This window comes from Crinia signifera, chromosome 2, assembly GCF_055691185.1.
Source record: "Crinia signifera chromosome 2, ASM5569118v1, whole genome shotgun sequence".
Lineage (NCBI taxonomy): Eukaryota > Metazoa > Chordata > Amphibia > Anura > Myobatrachidae > Crinia > Crinia signifera.
Window position 1 is genome coordinate 152,991,555 of NC_139218.1, and position 21,194 is coordinate 153,012,748.

The window sequence follows — 21,194 nt, forward strand, 5'->3', positions numbered from 1 at the left end:
TGTCAACAAAAATCACCTTTTAGAAATAATACATATAATGATTTGAAGATTATTTGTCATTTTGGATTTTTGCATTCAAAGAGTGTGGCCGGTTAGCTCAGTTGGTTAGAGCGTGGTGCTAATAACGCCAAGGTCTTGGGTTCGATCCCCACACTGGCCATTTGTTTATCTTGATGACCCAACATCATTGACAACAATGGATTTAAACTTGAAGTACAGTGCTTGGAAACTAGGCTTCATCATCAGTATTGGCTATAGTGATTATCCCTTGTAACTGCCTTGAATACATTTTAGATCTTTTACCATTATCCTTTAAATATATAGTATTTTACACCCTATTTTTATTTTGCTTTGGACTGTAGGAAGAAATGAAAGCCCTATTACCAATGCCACACTTCAAAGCACTTTATGCTTTATGATTTTTCTTTAAAATAGAAATGCTTTTCAATCAATATATGATCTACTACGTGGCCCATGCGTAAATGTTTCATGCAAATAAAATACAATTCATTTTATAGTGAGGTTGGTGGTTTGTAGTAGGATGAAAGAAGAACTGGTTCATATGTAGCCATTTTGAGAAGCTGTGCAAAACTGATCATCTTTGCCATGCTGTATCAACACATCCAGGGAAAGAAGTGTAGGGCACAAAGTCAATTTGTAACTTCAATTTTTAAAGAAACAAAACCATATACAATTCTTAACTAACAATTTATCTGAAGCAAATAATTTAATCTTTAAAATGGGACCTCATTTATCATTTTTGCAAAAGTATGAACTGAGAAAAAATGATTGTCAACAAAAATCACCTTTTAGAAATAATACATATTATGATTTGAAGATTATTTGTCATTTTGGATTTTCACATTCGAACAGTGTGGCCGGTTAGCTCAGTTGGTTAGAGCGTGGTGCTAATAACGCCAAGGTCTTGGGTTCGATCCCCACACTGGCCATTTGTTTTTCTTGATGACCCAACATCATTGACAACAATGGATTTAAACTTGTAGTACAGTGCTTGGAAACTAGGCTTCATCATCAGTATTGGCTATAGTGATTATCCCTTGTAGCTGCCTTGAATACATTGTAGATCTTTTACCATTATCCTTTAAATATATAGTATTTTACACCCTATTTTTATTTTGCTTTGGACTGTAGGAAGAAATGAAAGCCCTATTACCAATGCCACACTTCAAAGCACTTTATGCTTTATGATTTTTCTTTAAAATAGAAATGCTTTTCAATCAATATATGATCTACTACGTGGCCCATCCGTAAATGTTTCATGCAAATAAAATACAATTCATTTTATAGTGAGGTTTTTGGTTTGTAGTAGGATGAAAGAAGAACTGGTTCATATGTAGCCATTTTGAGAAGCTGTGCAAAACTGATCATCTTTGCCATGCTGTATCAACACATCCAGGGAAAGAAGTGTAGGGCACCAAGTCAATTTGTAACTTCAATTTTTAAAGAAACAAAACCATATACAATTTTTAACTAACAATGTATCTGAAGCAAATAACTTAATCTTTAAAATGGGACCTCATTTATCGTTTTTGCAAAAGTATGAAGGGAGAAAAAATGATTGTCAAAAAAAATCACCTTTTAGAAATAATACATATAATGATTTATTGTCAACAAAAATCACCTTTTAGAAATAATACACATAATGATTTGAAGATTATTTGTCATTTTGGATTTTCGCATTCAGAGAGTGTGGCTGGTTAGCTCAGTTGGTTAGAGCGTGGTGCTAATAACGCCAAGGTCTTGGGTTCGATCCCCACACTGGCCATTTGTTTTTCTTGATGACCCAACATCATTGACAACAATGAATTTAAACTTGTAGTACAGTGCTTGGAAACTAGGCTTCATCATCAGTATTGGCTATAGTGATTATCCCTTGTAACTGCCTTGAATACATTGTAGATCTTTTACCATTATCCTTTAAATATATAGTATTTTACACCCTATTTGTATTTTGCTTTGGACTGTAGGAAGAAATGAAAGCCCTATTACCAATGCCACACTTTAAAGCACTTTATGCTTTATGATTTTTCTTTAAAATAGAAATGCTTTTCAATCAATATATGATCTACTACGTGGCCCATGCGTAAATGTTTCATGCAAATAAAATACAATTCATTTTATAGTGAGGTTGGTGGTTTGTAGTAGGATGAAAGAAGAACTGGTTCATATGTAGCCATTTTGAGAAGCTGTGCAAAACTGATCATCTTTGCCATGCTGTATCAACACATCCAGGGAAAGAAGTGTAGGGCACCAAGTCAATTTGTAACTTCAATTTTTAAAGAAACAAAACCATATACAATTTTTAACTAACAATGTATCTGAAGCAAATAACTTAATCTTTAAAATGGGACCTCATTTATCGTTTTTGCAAAAGTATGAAGGGAGAAAAAATGATTGTCAACAAAAATCACCTTTTAGAAATAATACATATAATGATTTATTGTCAACAAAAATCACCTTTTAGAAATAATACACATAATGATTTGAAGATTATTTGTCATTTTGGATTTTCGCATTCAAAGAGTGTGGCCGGTTAGCTCAGTTGGTTAGAGCGTGGTGCTAATGACGCCAAGGTCTTGGGTTCGATCCCCACACTGGCCATTTGTTTATCTTTATGACCCAACATCATTGACAACAATGGATTTAAACTTGTAGTACAGTGCTTGGAAACTAGGCTTCATCATCAGTATTGGCTATAGTGATTATCCTAGTAACTGCCTTGAATACATTGTAGATCTTTTACCATTATACTTTAAATATATAGTATTTTACACCCTATTTTTATTTTGCTTTGGACTGTAGGAAGAAATGAAAGCCACACTTCAAAGCACTTTATGCTTTATTATTTTTCTTTAAAATAGAAATGCTTTTCAATCAATATATGATCTACTACGTGGCCCATGCGTAAATGTTTCATGCAAATAAAATACAATTCATTTTATAGTGAGGTTGGTGGTTTGTAGTAGAATGAAAGAAGAACTGGTTCATATGTAGCCATTTCGAGAAGCTGTGCAAAACTGATCTTCTTTGCCATGCTGTATCAACACATCCAGGGAAAGAAGTGTAGGGCACAAAGTCAATTTGTAACTTCAATTTTTAAAGAAACAAAACCATATACAATTCTTAACTAACAAATTATCTGAAGCAAGTAACTTAATCTTTAAATTGGGACCTCATTTATTGTTTTTGCAAAAGTATGAAGGGAGAAAAAATGATTGTCAACAAAAATCACCTTTTAGAAATAATACATATAATGATTTGAAGATTATTTGTCATTTTGGATTTTCACATTCAAACAGTGTGGCCGGTTAGCTCAGTTGGTTAGAGCGTGGTGCTAATAATGCCAAGGTCTTGGGTTCGATCCCCACACTGGCCATTTGTTTTTCTTGATGACCCAACATCATTGACAACAATGGATTTAAACTTGTAGTACAGTGCTTGGAAACTAGGCTTCATCATCAGTATTGGCTATAGTGATTATCCCTTGTAGCTGCCTTGAATACATTGTAGATCTTTTACCATTATCCTTTAAATATATAGTATTTTACACCCTATTTTTATTTGGCTTTGGACTGTAGGAAGAAATGAAAGCCCTATTACCAATGCCACACTTCAAAGCACTTTATGCTTTATGATTTTTCTTTAAAATAGAAATGCTTTTCAATCAATATATGATCTACTACGTGGCCCATGCGTAAATGTTTCATGCAAATAAAATACAATTCATTTTATAGTGAGGTTGGTGGTTTGTAGTAGGATGAAAGAAGAACTGGTTCATATGTAGCCATTTTGAGAAGCTGTGCAAAACTGATCATCTTTGCCATGCTGTATAAACACATCCAGGGAAAGAAGTGTAGGGCACCAAGTCAATTTGTAACTTCAATTTTTAAAGAAACAAAACCATATACAATTTTTAACTAACAATGTATCTGAAGCAAATAACTTAATCTTTAAAATGGGACCTCATTTATCGTTTTTGCAAAAGTATGAAGGGAGAAAAAATGATTGTCAACAAAAATCACCTTTTAGAAATAATACATATAATGATTTATTGTCAACAAAAATCACCTTTTAGAAATAATACACATAATGATTTGAAGATTATTTGTCATTTTGGATTTTCGCGTTCAAAGAGTGTGGCCGGTTAGCTCAGTTGGTTAGAGCGTGGTGCTAATAACGCCAAGGTCTTGGGTTCGATCCCCACACTGGCCATTTGTTTTTCTTGATGACCCAACATCATTGACAACAATGGATTTAAACTTGTAGTACAGTGCTTGGAAACTAGGCTTCATCATCAGTATTGGCTATAGTGATTATCCCTTGTAACTGCCTTGAATACATTGTAGATCTTTTACCATTATCCTTTAAATATATAGTATTTTACACCCTATTTTTATTTTGCTTTGGACTGTAGGAAGAAATGAAAGCCCTATTACCAATGCCACACTTTAAAGCACTTTATGCTTTATGATTTTTCTTTAAAATAGAAATGCTTTTCAATCAATATATGATTTGAAGATTATTTGTCATTTTGGATTTTCACAATCAAACATTGTGGCCGGTTAGCTCAGTTGGTTAGAGCGTGGTGCTAATAACGCCAAGGTCTTGGGTTTGATCCCCACCTACTACCATCTACTACGTGGCCCATGCGTAAATGTTTCATGCAAATAAAATACAATTCATTTTATAGTAAGGTTGGTGGTTTGTAGTAGGATGAAAGAAGAACTGGTTCATATGTAGCCATTTTGAGAAGCTGTGCAAAACTGATCATCTTTGCCATGCTGTATCAACACATCCAGGGAAAGAAGTGTAGGGCACAAAGTCAATTTGTAACTTCAATTTTTAAAGAAACAAAACCATATACAATTCTTAACTAACAATGTATCTGAAGCAAATAACTTAATCTTTAAAATGGGACCTCATTTATCGTTTTTGCAAAAGTATGAAGGGAGAAAAAATGATTGTCAACAAAAATCACCTTTTAGAAATAATACATATAATGATTTGAAGATTATTTGTCATTTTGGATTTTCACATTCAAAGAATGTGGCCGGTTAGCTCAGTTGGTTAGAGCGTGGTGCTAATAACGCCAAGGTCTTGGGTTCGATCCCCACACTGGCCATTTGTTTATCTTGATGACCCAACATCATTGACAACAATGGATTTAAACTTGTAGTACAGTGCTTGGAAACTAGGCTTCATCATCAGTATTGGCTATAGTGATTATCCTAGTAACTGCCTTGAATACATTGTAGATCTTTAACCATTATACTTTAAATATATAGTATTTTACACCCTATTTTTATTTTGCTTTGGACTGTAGGAAGAAATGAAAGCCCTATTACCAATGCCACACTTCAAAGCACTTTATGCTTTATGATTTTTCTTTAAAATAGAAATGCTTTTCAATCAATATATGATCTACTACGTGGCCCATGCGTAAATGTTTCATGCAAATAAAATACAATTAATTTTATAGTGAGGTTGGTGGTTTGTAGTAGGATGAAAGAAGAACTGGTTCATATGTAGCCATTTCGAGAAGCTGTGCAAAACTGATCTTCTTTGCCATGCTGTATCAACACATCCAGGGAAAGAAGTGTAGGGCACAAAGTCAATTTGTAACTTCAATTTTTAAAGAAACAAAACCATATACAATTCTTAACTAACAATTTATCTGAAGCAAGTAACTTAATCTTTAAAATGGAACCTCAATTATCGTTTTTGCAAAAGTATGAAGGGAGAAAAAATCATTGTCAACAAAAATCACCTTTTAGAAATAATACATATATTGATTTGAAGATTATTTGTCATTTTGGATTTTCACATTCAAACAGTGTGGCCGGTTAGCTCAGTTGGTTAGAGCGTGGTGCTAATAACGCCAAGGTCTTGGGTTCGATCCCCACACTGGCCATTTGTTTTTCTTGATGACCCAACATCATTGACAACAATGGATTTAAACTTGTAGTACAGTGCTTGGAAACTAGGCTTCATCATCAGTATTGGCTATAGTGATTATCCCTTGTAGCTGCCTTGAATACATTGTAGATCTTTTACCATTATCCTTTAAATATATAACATTTTACACCCTATTTTTATTTTGCTTTGGACTGTAGGAAGAAATGAAAGCCCTATTACCAATGCCACACTTCAAAGCACTTTATGCTTTATGATTTTTCTTTAAAATAGAAATGCTTTTCAATCAATATATGATCTACTACGTGGCCCATGCGTAAATGTTTCATGCAAATAAAATACAATTAATTTTATAGTGAGGTTGGTGGTTTGTAGTAGGATGAAAGAAGAACTGGGTCATATGTAGCCATTTCGAGAAGCTGTGCAAAACTGATCTTCTTTGCCATGCTGTATCAACACATCCAGGGAAAGAAGTGTAGGGCACAAAGTCAATTTGTAACTTCAATTTTTAAAGAAACAAAACCATATACAATTCTTAACTAACAATTTATCTGAAGCAAGTAACTTAATCTTTAAAATGGGACCTCATTTATCGTTTTTGCAAAAGTATGAAGGGAGAAATAATGATTGTCAACAAAAATCACCTTTTAGAAATAATACACATAATGATTTGAAGATTATTTGTCATTTTGGATTTTCACATTCAAAGAGTGTGGCCGGTTAGCTCAGTTGGTTAGAGCGTGGTGCTAATAACGCCAAGGTCTTGGGTTCGATCCCCACACTGGCCATTTGTTTTTCTTGATGACCCAACATCATTGACAACAATGGATTTAAACTTGTAGTACAGTGCTTGGAAACTAGGCTTCATCATCAGTATTGGCTATAGTTATTATCCCTTGTAGCTGCCTTGAATACATTGTAGATCTTTTACCATTATCCTTTAAATATATAGTATTTTACACCCTATTTTTATTTTGCTTTGGGCTGTAGGAATAAATGAAAGCCCTATTACCAATGCCACACTTCAAAGCACTTTATGCTTTATGATTTTTCTTTAAAATAGAAATGCTTTTCAATCAATATATGATCTACTACGTGGCCCATGCGTAAATGTTTCATGCAAATAAAATACAATTCATTTTATAGTAAGGTTGGTGGTTTGTAGTAGGATGAAAGAAGAACTGGTTCATATGTAGCCATTTTGAAAAGCTGTGCAAAACTGATCATCTTTGCCATGCTGTATCAACACATCCAGGGAAAGAAGTGTAGGGCACAAAGTCAATTTGTAACTTCAATTTTTAAAGAAACAAAACCATATACAATTCTTAACTAACAAATTATCTGAAGCAAGTAACTTAATCTTTAAATTGGGACCTCATTTATTGTTTTTGCAAAAGTATGAAGGGAGAAAAAATGATTGTCAACAAAAATCACCTTTTAGAAATAATACATATAATGATTTGAAGATTATTTGTCATTTTGGATTTTCACATTCAAACAGTGTGGCCGGTTAGCTCAGTTGGATAGAGCGTGGTGCTAATAATGCCAAGGTCTTGGGTTCGATCCCCACACTGGCCATTTGTTTTTCTTGATGACCCAACATCATTGACAACAATGGATTTAAACTTGTAGTACAGTGCTTGGAAACTAGGCTTCATCATCAGTATTGGCTATAGTGATTATCCCTTGTAACTGCCTTAAATACATTGTAGATCTTTTACCATTATCCTTTAAATATATAGTATTTTACACCCTATTTTTATTTTGCTTTGGACTGTAGGAAGAAATGAAAGCCCTATTACCAATGCCACACTTTAAAGCACTTTATGCTTTATGATTTTTCTTTAAAATAGAAATGCTTTTCAATCAATATATGATCAACTACGTGGCCCATGCGTAAATGTTTCATGCAAATAAAATACAATTCATTTTATAGTGAGGTTGGTGGTTTGTAGTAGGATGAAAGAAGAACTGGTTCATATGTAGCCATTTTGAGAAGCTGTGCAAAACTGATCATCTTTGCCATGCTGTATCAACACATCCAGGGAAAGAAGTGTAGGGCACCAAGTCAATTTGTAACTTCAATTTTTAAAGAAACAAAACCATATACAATTCTTAACTAACAATTTATCTGAAGCAAATAACTTAATCTTTAAAATGGGACCTCATTTATCGTTTTTGCAAAAGTATGAAGGGAGAAAAAATGATTGTCAACAAAAATCACCTTTTAGAAATAATACATATAATGATATATTGTCAACAAAAATCACCTTTTAGAAATAATACATATAAAGATTTAAAGATTATTTCTCATTTTGGATTTTCACATTCAAACAGTGTGGCCGGTTAGCTCAGTTGGTTAGAGCGTGGTGCTAATAACGCCAAGGTCTTGGGTTCGATCCCCACACTGGCCATTTGTTTTTCTTGATGACCCAACATCATTGACAACAATGGATTTAAACTTGTAGTACAGTGCTTGGAAACTAGGCTTCATCATCAGTATTGGCTATAGTGATTATCCCTTGTAACTGCCTTGAATACATTGTAGATCTTTTACCATTATCCTTTAAATATATAGTATTTTACACCCTATTTTTATTTTGCTTTGGACTGTAGGAAGAAATGAAAGCCCTATTACCAATGCCACACTTTAAAGCACTTTATGCTTTATGATTTTTCTTTAAAATAGAAATGCTTTTCAATCAATATATGATTTGAAGATTATTTGTCATTTTGGATTTTCACAATCAAACATTGTGGCCGGTTAGCTCAGTTGGTTAGAGCGTGGTGCTAATAACGCCAAGGTCTTGGGTTTGATCCCCACACTGGCCATTTGTTTTTCTTGATGACCCAACATCATTGACAACAATGGATTTAAACTTGTAGTACAGTGCTTGGAAACTAGGCTTCATCATCAGTATTGGCTATAGTGATTATCCCTTGTAGCTGCCTTGAATACATTGTAGATCTTTTACCATTATCCTTTAAATATATAGCATTTTACACCCTATTTTTATTTTGCTTTGGACTGTAGGAAGAAATGAAAGCCCTATTACCAATGCCACACTTCAAAGCACTTTATGCTTTATGATTTTTCTTTAAAATAGAAATGCTTTTCAATCAATATATGATCTACTACGTGGCCCATGCGTAAATGTTTCATGCAAATAAAATACAATTAATTTTATAGTGAGGTTGGTGGTTTGTAGTAGGATGAAAGAAGAACTGGGTCATATGTAGCCATTTCGAGAAGCTGTGCAAAACTGATCTTCTTTGCCATGCTGTATCAACACATCCAGGGAAAGAAGTGTAGGGCACAAAGTCAATTTGTAACTTCAATTTTTAAAGAAACAAAACCATATACAATTCTTAACTAACAATTTATCTGAAGCAAGTAACTTAATCTTTAAAATGGGACCTCATTTATCGTTTTTGCAAAAGTATGAAGGGAGAAATAATGATTGTCAACAAAAATCACCTTTTAGAAATAATACACATAATGATTTGAAGATTATTTGTCATTTTGGATTTTCGCATTCAAAGAGTGTGGCCGGTTAGCTCAGTTGGTTAGAGCGTGGTGCTAATAACGCCAAGGTCTTGGGTTCGATCCCCACACTGGCCATTTGTTTTTCTTGATGACCCAACATCATTGACAACAATGGATTTAAACTTGTAGTACAGTGCTTGGAAACTAGGCTTCATCATCAGTATTGGCTATAGTGATTATCCCTTGTAGCTGCCTTGAATACATTGTAGATCTTTTACCATTATCCTTTAAATATATAGTATTTTACACCCTATTTTTATTTTGCTTTGGGCTGTAGGAATAAATGAAAGCCCTATTACCAATGCCACACTTCAAAGCACTTTATGCTTTATGATTTTTCTTTAAAATAGAAATGCTTTTCAATCAATATATGATCTACTACGTGGCCCATGCGTAAATGTTTCATGCAAATAAAATACAATTCATTTTATAGTAAGGTTGGTGGTTTGTAGTAGGATGAAAGAAGAACTGGTTCATATGTAGCCATTTTGAGAAGCTGTGCAAAACTGATCATCTTTGCCATGCTGTATCAACACATCCAGGGAAAGAAGTGTAGGGCACAAAGTCAATTTGTAACTTCAATTTTTAAAGAAACAAAACCATATACAATTCTTAACTAACAATGTATCTGAAGCAAATAACTTAATCTTTAAAATGGGACCTCATTTATCGTTTTTGCAAAAGTATGAAGGGAGAAAAAATGATTGTCAACAAAAATCACCTTTTAGAAATAATACATATAATGATTTGAAGATTATTTGTCATTTTGGATTTTCACATTCAAAGAATGTGGCCGGTTAGCTCAGTTGGTTAGAGCGTGGTGCTAATAACGCCAAGGTCTTGGGTTCGATCCCCACACTGGCCATTTGTTTATCTTGATGACCCAACATCATTGACAACAATGGATTTAAACTTGTAGTACAGTGCTTGGAAACTAGGCTTCATCATCAGTATTGGCTATAGTGATTATCCTAGTAACTGCCTTGAATACATTGTAGATCTTTTACCATTATACTTTAAATATATAGTATTTTACACCCTATTTTTATTTTGCTTTGGACTGTAGGAAGAAATGAAAGCCCTATTACCAATGCCACACTTCAAAGCACTTTATGCTTTATGATTTTTCTTTAAAATAGAAATGCTTTTCAATCAATATATGATCTACTACGTGGCCCATGCGTAAATGTTTCATGCAAATAAAATACAATTAATTTTATAGTGAGGTTGGTGGTTTGTAGTAGGATGAAAGAAGAACTGGTTCATATGTAGCCATTTCGAGAAGCTGTGCAAAACTGATCTTCTTTGCCATGCTGTATCAACACATCCAGGGAAAGAAGTGTAGGGCACAAAGTCAATTTGTAACTTCAATTTTTAAAGAAACAAAACCATATACAATTCTTAACTAACAATTTATCTGAAGCAAGTAACTTAATCTTTAAAATGGGACCTCAATTATCGTTTTTGCAAAAGTATGAAGGGAGAAAAAATCATTGTCAACAAAAATCACCTTTTAGAAATAATACATATATTGATTTGAAGATTATTTGTCATTTTGGATTTTCACATTCAAACAGTGTGGCCGGTTAGCTCAGTTGGTTAGAGCGTGGTGCTAATAACGCCAAGGTCTTGGGTTCGATCCCCACACTGGCCATTTGTTTTTCTTGATGACCCAACATCATTGACAACAATGGATTTAAACTTGTAGTACAGTGCTTGGAAACTAGGCTTCATCATCAGTATTGGCTATAGTGATTATCCCTTGTAGCTGCCTTGAATACATTGTAGATCTTTTACCATTATCCTTTAAATATATAGCATTTTACACCCTATTTTTATTTTGCTTTGGACTGTAGGAAGAAATGAAAGCCCTATTACCAATGCCACACTTTAAAGCACTTTATGCTTTATGATTTTTCTTTAAAATAGAAATGCTTTTCAATCAATATATGATCTACTACGTGGCCCATGCGTAAATGTTTCATGCAAATAAAATACAATTAATTTTATAGTGAGGTTGGTGGTTTGTAGTAGGATGAAAGAAGAACTGGGTCATATGTAGCCATTTCGAGAAGCTGTGCAAAACTGATCTTCTTTGCCATGCTGTATCAACACATCCAGGGAAAGAAGTGTAGGGCACAAAGTCAATTTGTAACTTCAATTTTTAAAGAAACAAAACCATATACAATTCTTAACTAACAATTTATCTGAAGCAAGTAACTTAATCTTTAAAATGGGACCTCATTTATCGTTTTTGCAAAAGTATGAAGGGAGAAATAATGATTGTCAACAAAAATCACCTTTTAGAAATAATACACATAATGATTTGAAGATTATTTGTCATTTTGGATTTTCATATTCAAAGAGTGTGGCCGGTTAGCTCAGTTGGTTAGAGCGTGGTGCTAATAACGCCAAGGTCTTGGGTTCGATCCCCACACTGGCCATTTGTTTTTCTTGATGACCCAACATCATTGACAACAATGGATTTAAACTTGTAGTACAGTGCTTGGAAACTAGGCTTCATCATCAGTATTGGCTATAGTTATTATCCCTTGTAGCTGCCTTGAATACATTGTAGATCTTTTACCATTATCCTTTAAATATATAGTATTTTACACCCTATTTTTATTTTGCTTTGGGCTGTAGGAATAAATGAAAGCCCTATTACCAATGCCACACTTCAAAGCACTTTATGCTTTATGATTTTTCTTTAAAATAGAAATGCTTTTCAATCAATATATGATCTACTACGTGGCCCATGCGTAAATGTTTCATGCAAATAAAATACAATTCATTTTATAGTAAGGTTGGTGGTTTGTAGTAGGATGAAAGAAGAACTGGTTCATATGTAGCCATTTTGAGAAGCTGTGCAAAACTGATCATCTTTGCCATGCTGTATCAACACATCCAGGGAAAGAAGTGTAGGGCACAAAGTCAATTTGTAACTTCAATTTTTAAAGAAACAAAACCATATACAATTCTTAACTAACAATGTATCTGAAGCAAATAACTTAATCTTTAAAATGGGACCTCATTTATCGTTTTTGCAAAAGTATGAAGGGAGAAAAAATGATTGTCAACAAAAATCACCTTTTAGAAATAATACATATAATGATTTGAAGATTATTTGTCATTTTGGATTTTCACATTCAAAGAATGTGGCCGGTTAGCTCAGTTGGTTAGAGCGTGGTGCTAATAACGCCAAGGTCTTGGGTTCGATCCCCACACTGGCCATTTGTTTATCTTGATGACCCAACATCATTGACAACAATGGATTTAAACTTGTAGTACAGTGCTTGGAAACTAGGCTTCATCATCAGTATTGGCTATAGTGATTATCCTAGTAACTGCCTTGAATACATTGTAGATCTTTTACCATTATACTTTAAATATATAGTATTTTACACCCTATTTTTATTTTGCTTTGGACTGTAGGAAGAAATGAAAGCCCTATTACCAATGCCACACTTCAAAGCACTTTATGCTTTATGATTTTTCTTTAAAATAGAAATGCTTTTCAATCAATATATGATCTACTACGTGGCCCATGCGTAAATGTTTCATGCAAATAAAATACAATTAATTTTATAGTGAGGTTGGTGGTTTGTAGTAGGATGAAAGAAGAACTGGTTAATATGTAGCCATTTCGAGAAGCTGTGCAAAACTGATCTTCTTTGCCATGCTGTATCAACACATCCAGGGAAAGAAGTGTAGGGCACAAAGTCAATTTGTAACTTCAATTTTTAAAGAAATAAAACCATATACAATTCTTAACTAACAATTTATCTGAAGCAAGTAACTTAATCTTTAAAATGGGACCTCAATTATCGTTTTTGCAAAAGTATGAAGGGAGAAAAAATCATTGTCAACAAAAATCACCTTTTAGAAATAATACATATATTGATTTGAAGATTATTTGTCATTTTGGATTTTCACATTCAAACAGTGTGGCCGGTTAGCTCAGTTGGTTAGAGCGTGGTGCTAATAATGCCAAGGTCTTGGGTTCGATCCCCACACTGGCCATTTGTTTTTCTTGATGACCCAACATCATTGACAACAATGGATTTAAACTTGTAGTACAGTGCTTGGAAACTAGGCTTCATCATCAGTATTGGCTATAGTGATTATCCCTTGTAGCTGCCTTGAATACATTGTAGATCTTTTACCATTATCCTTTAAATATATAGTATTTGACACCCTTATTTTTATTTTGCTTTGGGCTGTAGGAATAAATGAAAGCCCTATTTCCAATGCCACACTTCAAAGCACTTTATGCTTTATGATTTTTCTTTAAAATAGAAATGCTTTTCAATCAATATATGATCTACTACGTGGCCCATGCGTAAATGTTTCATGCAAATAAAATACAATTCATTTTATAGTGAGGTTGGTGGTTTGTAGTAGGATGAAAGAAGAACTGGTTCATATGTAGCCATTTCGAGAAGCTGTGCAAAACTGATCTTCTTTGCCATGCTGTATCAACACATCCAGGGAAAGAAGTGTAGGGCACAAAGTCAATTTGTAACTTCAATTTTTAAAGAAACAAAACCATATACAATTCTTAACAAACAATTTATCTGAAGCAAGTAACTTAATCTTTAAAATGGGACCTCATTTATCGTTTTTGCAAAAGTATGAAGGGAGAAAAAATGATTGTCAACAAAAATCACCTTTTAGAAATAATACATATAATGATTTATTGTCAACAAAAATCCCTTTTAGAAATAATACACATAATGATATGAAGATTATTTGTCATTTTGGATTTTCGCATTCAAAGAGTGTGGCCGGTTAGCTCAGTTGGTTAGAGCGTGGTGCTAATAACGCCAAAGTCTTGGGTTCGATCCCCACACTGGCCATTTGTTTATCTTGATGACCCAACATCATTGACAACAATGGATTTAAACTTGTAGTACAGTGCTTGGAAACTAGGCTTCATCATCAGTATTGGCTATAGTGATTATCCTAGTAACTGCCTTGAATACATTGTAGATCTTTTACCATTATACTTTAAATATATAGTATTTTACACCCTATTTTTATTTTGCTTTGGACTGTAGGAAGAAATGAAAGCCCTATTACCAATGCCACACTTCAAAGCACTTTATGCTTTATGATTTTTCTTTAAAATAGAAATGCTTTTCAATCAATATATGATCTACTACATGGCCCATGCGTAAATGTTTCATGCAAATAAAATACAATTCATTTTATAGTGAGGTTGGTGGTTTGTAGTAGGATGAAAGAAGAACTGGTTCATATGTAGCCATTTCGAGAAGCTGTGCAAAACTGATCTTCTTTGCCATGCTGTATCAACACATCCAGGGAAAGAAGTGTAGGGCACAAAGTCAATTTGCAACTTCAATTTTTAAAGAAACAAAACCATATACAATTCTTAACTAACAATTTATCTGAAGCAAGTAACTTAATCTTTAAAATGGGACCTCATTTATCATTTTTGCAAAAGTATGAAGGGAGAAAAAATGATTGTCAACAAAAATCACCTTTTAGAAATAATACATATAATGATTTGAAGATTATTTGTCATTTTGGATAATCACATTCAAATAGTGTGGCCAGTTAGCTTAGTTGGTTAGAGCGTGGTGCTAATAACGCCAAGGTCTTGGGTTCGATCCCCACACTGGCCATTTGTTTATCTTGATGACCCAACATTATTGACAACAATGGATTTAAACTTGTAGTACAGTGCTTGGAAACTAGGCTTCATCATCAGTATTGGCTATAGTGATTATCCGTTGTAGCTGCCTTGAATACATTGTAGATCTTTTACCATTATCCTTTAAATATATAGTATTTTACACCCTATTTTTATTTTGCTTTGGACTGTAGGAAGAAATGAAAGCCCTATTACCAATGCCACACTTCAAAGCACTTTATGCTTTATGATTTTTCTTTAAAATAGAAATGCTTTTCAATCAATATATGATCTACTACGTGGCCCATGCGTAAATGTTTCATGCAAATAAAATACAATTCATTTTATAGTGAGGTTGGTGGTTTGTAGTAGGATGAAAGAAGAACTGGTTCATATGTAGCCATTTTGAGAAGCTGTGCAAAACTGATCATCTTTGCCATGCTGTATCAACACATCCAGGGAAAGAAGTGTAGGGCACAAAGTCAATTTGTAACTTCAATTTTTAAAGAAACAAAACCATATACAATTCTTAACTAACAATGTATCTGAAGCAAATAACTTAATCTTTAAAATGGGACCTCATTTATCGTTTTTGCAAAAGTATGAAGGGAGAAAAAATGATTGTCAACAAAAATCACCTTTTAGAAATAATACATATAATGATTTGAAGATTATTTGTCATTTTGGATTTTCAAATTTAAAGAGTGTGGCCGGTTAGCTCAGTTGGTTAGAGCGTGGTGCTAATAACGCCAAGGTCTTGGGTTCGATCCCCACACTGGCCATTTGTTTTTCTTGATGACCCAACATCATTGACAACAATGGATTTAAACTTGTAGTACAGTGCTTGGAAACTAGGCTTCATCATCAGTATTGGCTATAGTGATTATCCTAGTAACTGCCTTGAATACATTGTAGATCTTTTACCATTATACTTTAAATATATAGTATTTTACACCCTATTTTTATTTTGCTTTGGACTGTAGGAAGAAATGAAAGCCCTATTACCAATGCCACACTTCAAAGCACTTTATGCTTTATGATTTTTCTTTAAAATAGAAATGCTTTTCAATCAATATATGATCTACTACGTGGCCCATGCGTAAATGTTTCATGCAAATAAAATACAATTAATTTTATAGTGAGGTTGGTGGTTTGTAGTAGGATGAAAGAAGAACTGGTTCATATGTAGCCATTTCGAGAAGCTGTGCAAAACTGATCTTCTTTGCCATGCTGTATCAACACATCCAGGGAAAGAAGTGTAGGGCACAAAGTCAATTTGTAACTTCAATTTTTAAAGAAACAAAACCATATACAATTCTTAACAAACAATTTATCTGAAGCAAGTAACTTAATCTTTAAAATGGGACCTCATTTATCGTTTTTGCAAAAGTATGAAGGGAGAAAAAATGATTGTCAACAAAAATCACCTTTTAGAAATAATACATATAATGATTTGAAGATTATTTGTCATTTTGGATTTTCACAATCAAACAGTGTGGCCGGTTAGCTCAGTTGGTTAGAGTGTGGTGCTAATAACGCCAAGGTCTTGGGTTCGATCCCCACACTGGCCATTTGTTTTTCTTGATGACCCAACATCATTGACAACAATGGATTTAAACTTGTAGTACAGTGCTTGGAAACTAGGCTTCATCATCAGTATTGGCTATAGTGATTATCCCTTGTAGCTGCCTTGAATACATTTGAGATCTTTTACCATTATCCTTTAAATATATAGTATTTTACACCCTATTTTTATTTTGCTTTGGACTGTAGGAAGGAATGAAAGCCCTATTACCAATGCCACACTTCAAAGCACTTTATGCTTTATGATTTTTCTTTAAAATAGAAATGCTTTTCAATCAATATATGATCTACTACGTGGCCCATGCGTAAATGTTTCATGCAAATAAAATACAATAAATTTTATAGTGAGGTTGGTGGTTTGTAGTAGGATGAAAGAAGAACTGGGTCATATGTAGCCATTTTGAGAAGCTGTGCAAAACTGATCTTCTTTGCCATGCTGTATCAACACATCCAGGGAAAGAAGTGTAGGGCACAAAGTCAATTTGTAACTTCAATTTTTAAAGAAACAAAACCATATACAATTCTTAACTAACAATTTATCTGAAGCAAGTAACTTAATCTTTAAAATGGGACCTCATTTATCGTTTTTGCAAAAGTATGAAGGGAGAAATAATGATTGTCAACAAAAATCACCTTTTAGAAATAATACACATAATGATTTGAAGATTATTTGTCATTTTGGATTTTCACATTCAAAGAGTGTGGCCGGTTAGCTCAGTTGGTTAGAGCGTGGTGCTAATAACGCCAAGGTCTTGGGTTCGATCCCCACACTGGCCATTTGTTTTTCTTGATGACCCAACATCATTGACAACAATGGATTTAAACTTGTAGTACAGTGCTTGGAAACTAGGCTTCATCATCAGTATTGGCTATAGTGATTATCCCTTGTAGCTGCCTTTAATACATTGTAGATCTTTTACCATTATCCTTTAAATATATAGTATTTTACACCCTATTTTTATTTTGCTTTGGGCTGTAGGAATAAATGAAAGCCCTATTACCAATGCCACACTTCAAAGCACTTTATGCTTTATGATTTTTCTTTAAAATAGAAATGCTTTTCAATCAATATATGATCTACTACGTGGCCCATGCGTAAATGTTTCATGCAAATAAAATACAATTAATTTTATAGTGAGGTTGGTGGTTTGTAGTAGGATGAAAGAAGAACTGGTTAATATGTAGCCATTTCGAGAAGCTGTGCAAAACTGATCTTCTTTGCCATGCTGTATCAACACATCCAGGGAAAGAAGTGTAGGGCACAAAGTCAATTTGTAACTTCAATTTTTAAAGAAATAAAACCATATACAATTCTTAACTAACAATTTATCTGAAGCAAGTAACTTAATCTTTAAAATGGGACCTCAATTATCGTTTTTGCAAAAGTATGAAGGGAGAAAAAATCATTGTCAACAAAAATCACCTTTTAGAAATAATACATATATTGATTTGAAGATTATTTGTCATTTTGGATTTTCACATTCAAACAGTGTGGCCGGTTAGCTCAGTTGGTTAGAGCGTGGTGCTAATAATGCCAAGGTCTTGGGTTCGATCCCCACACTGGCCATTTGTTTTTCTTGATGACCCAACATCATTGACAACAATGGATTTAAACTTGTAGTACAGTGCTTGGAAACTAGGCTTCATCATCAGTATTGGCTATAGTGATTATCCCTTGTAGCTGCCTTGAATACATTGTAGATCTTTTACCATTATCCTTTAAATATATAGTATTTGACACCCTTATTTTTATTTTGCTTTGGGCTGTAGGAATAAATGAAAGCCCTATTTCCAATGCCACACTTCAAAGCACTTTATGCTTTATGATTTTTCTTTAAAATAGAAATGCTTTTCAATCAATATATGATCTACTACGTGGCCCATGCGTAAATGTTTCATGCAAATAAAATACAATTCATTTTATAGTGAGGTTGGTGGTTTGTAGTAGGATGAAAGAAGAACTGGTTCATATGTAGCCATTTCGAGAAGCTGTGCAAAACTGATCTTCTTTGCCATGCTGTATCAACACATCCAGGGAAAGAAGTGTAGGGCACAAAGTCAATTTGTAACTTCAATTTTTAAAGAAACAAAACCATATACAATTCTTAACAAACAATTTATCTGAAGCAAGTAACTTAATCTTTAAAATGGGACCTCATTTATCGTTTTTGCAAAAGTATGAAGGGAGAAAAAATGATTGTCAACAAAAATCACCTTTTAGAAATAATACATATAATGATTTATTGTCAACAAAAATCCCTTTTAGAAATAATACACATAATGATATGAAGATTATTTGTCATTTTGGATTTTCGCATTCAAAGAGTGTGGCCGGTTAGCTCAGTTGGTTAGAGCGTGGTGCTAATAACGCCAAAGTCTTGGGTTCGATCCCCACACTGGCCATTTGTTTATCTTGATGACCCAACATCATTGACAACAATGGATTTAAACTTGTAGTACAGTGCTTGGAAACTAGGCTTCATCATCAGTATTGGCTATAGTGATTATCCTAGTAACTGCCTTGAATACATTGTAGATCTTTTACCATTATACTTTAAATATATAGTATTTTACACCCTATTTTTATTTTGCTTTGGACTGTAGGAAGAAATGAAAGCCCTATTACCAATGCCACACTTCAAAGCACTTTATGCTTTATGATTTTTCTTTAAAATAGAAATGCTTTTCAATCAATATATGATCTACTACATGGCCCATGCGTAAATGTTTCATGCAAATAAAATACAATTCATTTTATAGTGAGGTTGGTGGTTTGTAGTAGGATGAAAGAAGAACTGGTTCATATGTAGCCATTTCGAGAAGCTGTGCAAAACTGATCTTCTTTGCCATGCTGTATCAACACATCCAGGGAAAGAAGTGTAGGGCACAAAGTCAATTTGCAACTTCAATTTTTAAAGAAACAAAACCATATACAATTCTTAACTAACAATTTATCTGAAGCAAGTAACTTAATCTTTAAAATGGGACCTCATTTATCATTTTTGCAAAAGTATGAAGGGAGAAAAAATGATTGTCAACAAAAATCACCTTTTAGAAATAATACATATAATGATTTGAAGATTATTTGTCATTTTGGATAATCACATTCAAATAGTGTGGCCAGTTAGCTTAGTTGGTTAGAGCGTGGTGCTAATAACGCCAAGGTCTTGGGTTCGATCCCCACACTGGCCATTTGTTTATCTTGATGACCCAACATTATTGACAACAATGGATTTAAACTTGTAGTACAGTGCTTGGAAACTAGGCTTCATCATCAGTATTGGCTATAGTGATTATCCGTTGTAGCTGCCTTGAATACATTGTAGATCTTTTACCATTATCCTTTAAATATATAGTATTTTACACCCTATTTTTATTTTGCTTTGGACTGTAGGAAGAAATGAAAGCCCTATTACCAATGCCACACTTCAAAGCACTTTATGCTTTATGATTTTTCTTTAAAATAGAAATGCTTTTCAATCAATATATGATCTACTACGTGGCCCATGCGTAAATGTTTCATGCAAATAAAATACAATTCATTTTATAGTGAGGTTGGTGGTTTGTAGTAGGATGAAAGAAGAACTGGTTCATATGTAGCCATTTTGAGAAGCTGTGCAAAACTGATCATCTTTGCCATGCTGTATCAACACATCCAGGGAAAGAAGTGTAGGGCACAAAGTCAATTTGTAACTTCAATTTTTAAAGAAACAAAACCATATACAATTCTTAACTAACAATGTATCTGAAGCAAATAACTTAATCTTTAAAATGGGACCTCATTTATCGTTTTTGCAAAAGTATGAAGGGAGAAAAAATGATTGTCAACAAAAATCACCTTTTAGAAATAATACATATAATGATTTGAAGATTATTTGTCATTTTGGATTTTCAAATTTAAAGAGTGTGGCCGGTTAGCTCAGTTGGTTAGAGCGTGGTGCTAATAACGCCAAGGTCTTGGGTTCGATCCCCACACTGGCCATTTGTTTTTCTTGATGACCCAACATCATTGACAACAATGGATTTAAACTTGTAGTACAGTGCTTGGAAACTAGGCTTCATCATCAGTATTGGCTATAGTGATTATCCTAGTAACTGCCTTGAATACATTGTAGATCTTTTACCATTATACTTTAAATATATAGTATTTTACACCCTATTTTTATTTTGCTTTGGACTGTAGGAAGAAATGAAAGCCCTATTACCAATGCCACACTTCAAAGCACTTTATGCTTTATGATTTTTCTTTAAAATAGAAATGCTTTTCAATCAATATATGATCTACTACGTGGCCCATGCGTAAATGTTTCATGCAAATAAAATACAATTAATTTTATAGTGAGGTTGGTGGTTTGTAGTAGGATGAAAGAAGAACTGGTTCATATGTAGCCATTTCGAGAAGCTGTGCAAAACTGATCTTCTTTGCCATGCTGTATCAACACATCCAGGGAAAGAAGTGTAGGGCACAAAGTC

General features: G+C 33.6%; 26 non-coding genes across 26 annotated transcripts; all 26 read left to right on the plus strand.

Annotated features, from left to right (window-relative positions):
- Positions 1-86: 86 nt before the first annotated feature.
- TRNAI-AAU (transfer RNA isoleucine (anticodon AAU)) lies at positions 87-160 on the plus strand. The gene has a single exon. It is a non-coding gene; the product is annotated as a tRNA-Ile (tRNA).
- A 716-nt stretch (positions 161-876) lies between these two features.
- TRNAI-AAU (transfer RNA isoleucine (anticodon AAU)) lies at positions 877-950 on the plus strand. The gene has a single exon. It is a non-coding gene; the product is annotated as a tRNA-Ile (tRNA).
- Positions 951-1,712: 762 nt separating this feature from the next.
- TRNAI-AAU (transfer RNA isoleucine (anticodon AAU)) lies at positions 1,713-1,786 on the plus strand. Its single transcript has one exon. It is a non-coding gene; the product is annotated as a tRNA-Ile (tRNA).
- A 762-nt stretch (positions 1,787-2,548) lies between these two features.
- TRNAI-AAU (transfer RNA isoleucine (anticodon AAU)) lies at positions 2,549-2,622 on the plus strand. Its single transcript has one exon. It is a non-coding gene; the product is annotated as a tRNA-Ile (tRNA).
- Positions 2,623-3,323: 701 nt separating this feature from the next.
- Positions 3,324-3,397, plus strand: TRNAI-AAU (transfer RNA isoleucine (anticodon AAU)). The gene has a single exon. It is a non-coding gene; the product is annotated as a tRNA-Ile (tRNA).
- Positions 3,398-4,159: 762 nt separating this feature from the next.
- Positions 4,160-4,233, plus strand: TRNAI-AAU (transfer RNA isoleucine (anticodon AAU)). Its single transcript has one exon. It is a non-coding gene; the product is annotated as a tRNA-Ile (tRNA).
- An 836-nt stretch (positions 4,234-5,069) lies between these two features.
- TRNAI-AAU (transfer RNA isoleucine (anticodon AAU)) lies at positions 5,070-5,143 on the plus strand. The gene has a single exon. It is a non-coding gene; the product is annotated as a tRNA-Ile (tRNA).
- Positions 5,144-5,858: 715 nt separating this feature from the next.
- On the plus strand, positions 5,859-5,932 carry TRNAI-AAU (transfer RNA isoleucine (anticodon AAU)). The gene has a single exon. It is a non-coding gene; the product is annotated as a tRNA-Ile (tRNA).
- A 716-nt stretch (positions 5,933-6,648) lies between these two features.
- Positions 6,649-6,722, plus strand: TRNAI-AAU (transfer RNA isoleucine (anticodon AAU)). The gene has a single exon. It is a non-coding gene; the product is annotated as a tRNA-Ile (tRNA).
- Positions 6,723-8,274: 1,552 nt separating this feature from the next.
- TRNAI-AAU (transfer RNA isoleucine (anticodon AAU)) lies at positions 8,275-8,348 on the plus strand. The gene has a single exon. It is a non-coding gene; the product is annotated as a tRNA-Ile (tRNA).
- Positions 8,349-8,692: 344 nt separating this feature from the next.
- TRNAI-AAU (transfer RNA isoleucine (anticodon AAU)) lies at positions 8,693-8,766 on the plus strand. The gene has a single exon. It is a non-coding gene; the product is annotated as a tRNA-Ile (tRNA).
- A 716-nt stretch (positions 8,767-9,482) lies between these two features.
- TRNAI-AAU (transfer RNA isoleucine (anticodon AAU)) lies at positions 9,483-9,556 on the plus strand. The gene has a single exon. It is a non-coding gene; the product is annotated as a tRNA-Ile (tRNA).
- Positions 9,557-10,272: 716 nt separating this feature from the next.
- TRNAI-AAU (transfer RNA isoleucine (anticodon AAU)) lies at positions 10,273-10,346 on the plus strand. The gene has a single exon. It is a non-coding gene; the product is annotated as a tRNA-Ile (tRNA).
- Positions 10,347-11,061: 715 nt separating this feature from the next.
- On the plus strand, positions 11,062-11,135 carry TRNAI-AAU (transfer RNA isoleucine (anticodon AAU)). Its single transcript has one exon. It is a non-coding gene; the product is annotated as a tRNA-Ile (tRNA).
- A 716-nt stretch (positions 11,136-11,851) lies between these two features.
- TRNAI-AAU (transfer RNA isoleucine (anticodon AAU)) lies at positions 11,852-11,925 on the plus strand. Its single transcript has one exon. It is a non-coding gene; the product is annotated as a tRNA-Ile (tRNA).
- A 716-nt stretch (positions 11,926-12,641) lies between these two features.
- On the plus strand, positions 12,642-12,715 carry TRNAI-AAU (transfer RNA isoleucine (anticodon AAU)). The gene has a single exon. It is a non-coding gene; the product is annotated as a tRNA-Ile (tRNA).
- A 715-nt stretch (positions 12,716-13,430) lies between these two features.
- TRNAI-AAU (transfer RNA isoleucine (anticodon AAU)) lies at positions 13,431-13,504 on the plus strand. The gene has a single exon. It is a non-coding gene; the product is annotated as a tRNA-Ile (tRNA).
- A 762-nt stretch (positions 13,505-14,266) lies between these two features.
- TRNAI-AAU (transfer RNA isoleucine (anticodon AAU)) lies at positions 14,267-14,340 on the plus strand. The gene has a single exon. It is a non-coding gene; the product is annotated as a tRNA-Ile (tRNA).
- Positions 14,341-15,055: 715 nt separating this feature from the next.
- Positions 15,056-15,129, plus strand: TRNAI-AAU (transfer RNA isoleucine (anticodon AAU)). Its single transcript has one exon. It is a non-coding gene; the product is annotated as a tRNA-Ile (tRNA).
- A 716-nt stretch (positions 15,130-15,845) lies between these two features.
- TRNAI-AAU (transfer RNA isoleucine (anticodon AAU)) lies at positions 15,846-15,919 on the plus strand. Its single transcript has one exon. It is a non-coding gene; the product is annotated as a tRNA-Ile (tRNA).
- Positions 15,920-16,634: 715 nt separating this feature from the next.
- Positions 16,635-16,708, plus strand: TRNAI-AAU (transfer RNA isoleucine (anticodon AAU)). Its single transcript has one exon. It is a non-coding gene; the product is annotated as a tRNA-Ile (tRNA).
- Positions 16,709-17,424: 716 nt separating this feature from the next.
- TRNAI-AAU (transfer RNA isoleucine (anticodon AAU)) lies at positions 17,425-17,498 on the plus strand. Its single transcript has one exon. It is a non-coding gene; the product is annotated as a tRNA-Ile (tRNA).
- Positions 17,499-18,214: 716 nt separating this feature from the next.
- On the plus strand, positions 18,215-18,288 carry TRNAI-AAU (transfer RNA isoleucine (anticodon AAU)). The gene has a single exon. It is a non-coding gene; the product is annotated as a tRNA-Ile (tRNA).
- A 762-nt stretch (positions 18,289-19,050) lies between these two features.
- Positions 19,051-19,124, plus strand: TRNAI-AAU (transfer RNA isoleucine (anticodon AAU)). Its single transcript has one exon. It is a non-coding gene; the product is annotated as a tRNA-Ile (tRNA).
- A 715-nt stretch (positions 19,125-19,839) lies between these two features.
- On the plus strand, positions 19,840-19,913 carry TRNAI-AAU (transfer RNA isoleucine (anticodon AAU)). The gene has a single exon. It is a non-coding gene; the product is annotated as a tRNA-Ile (tRNA).
- A 716-nt stretch (positions 19,914-20,629) lies between these two features.
- Positions 20,630-20,703, plus strand: TRNAI-AAU (transfer RNA isoleucine (anticodon AAU)). The gene has a single exon. It is a non-coding gene; the product is annotated as a tRNA-Ile (tRNA).
- Positions 20,704-21,194: the final 491 nt, after the last annotated feature.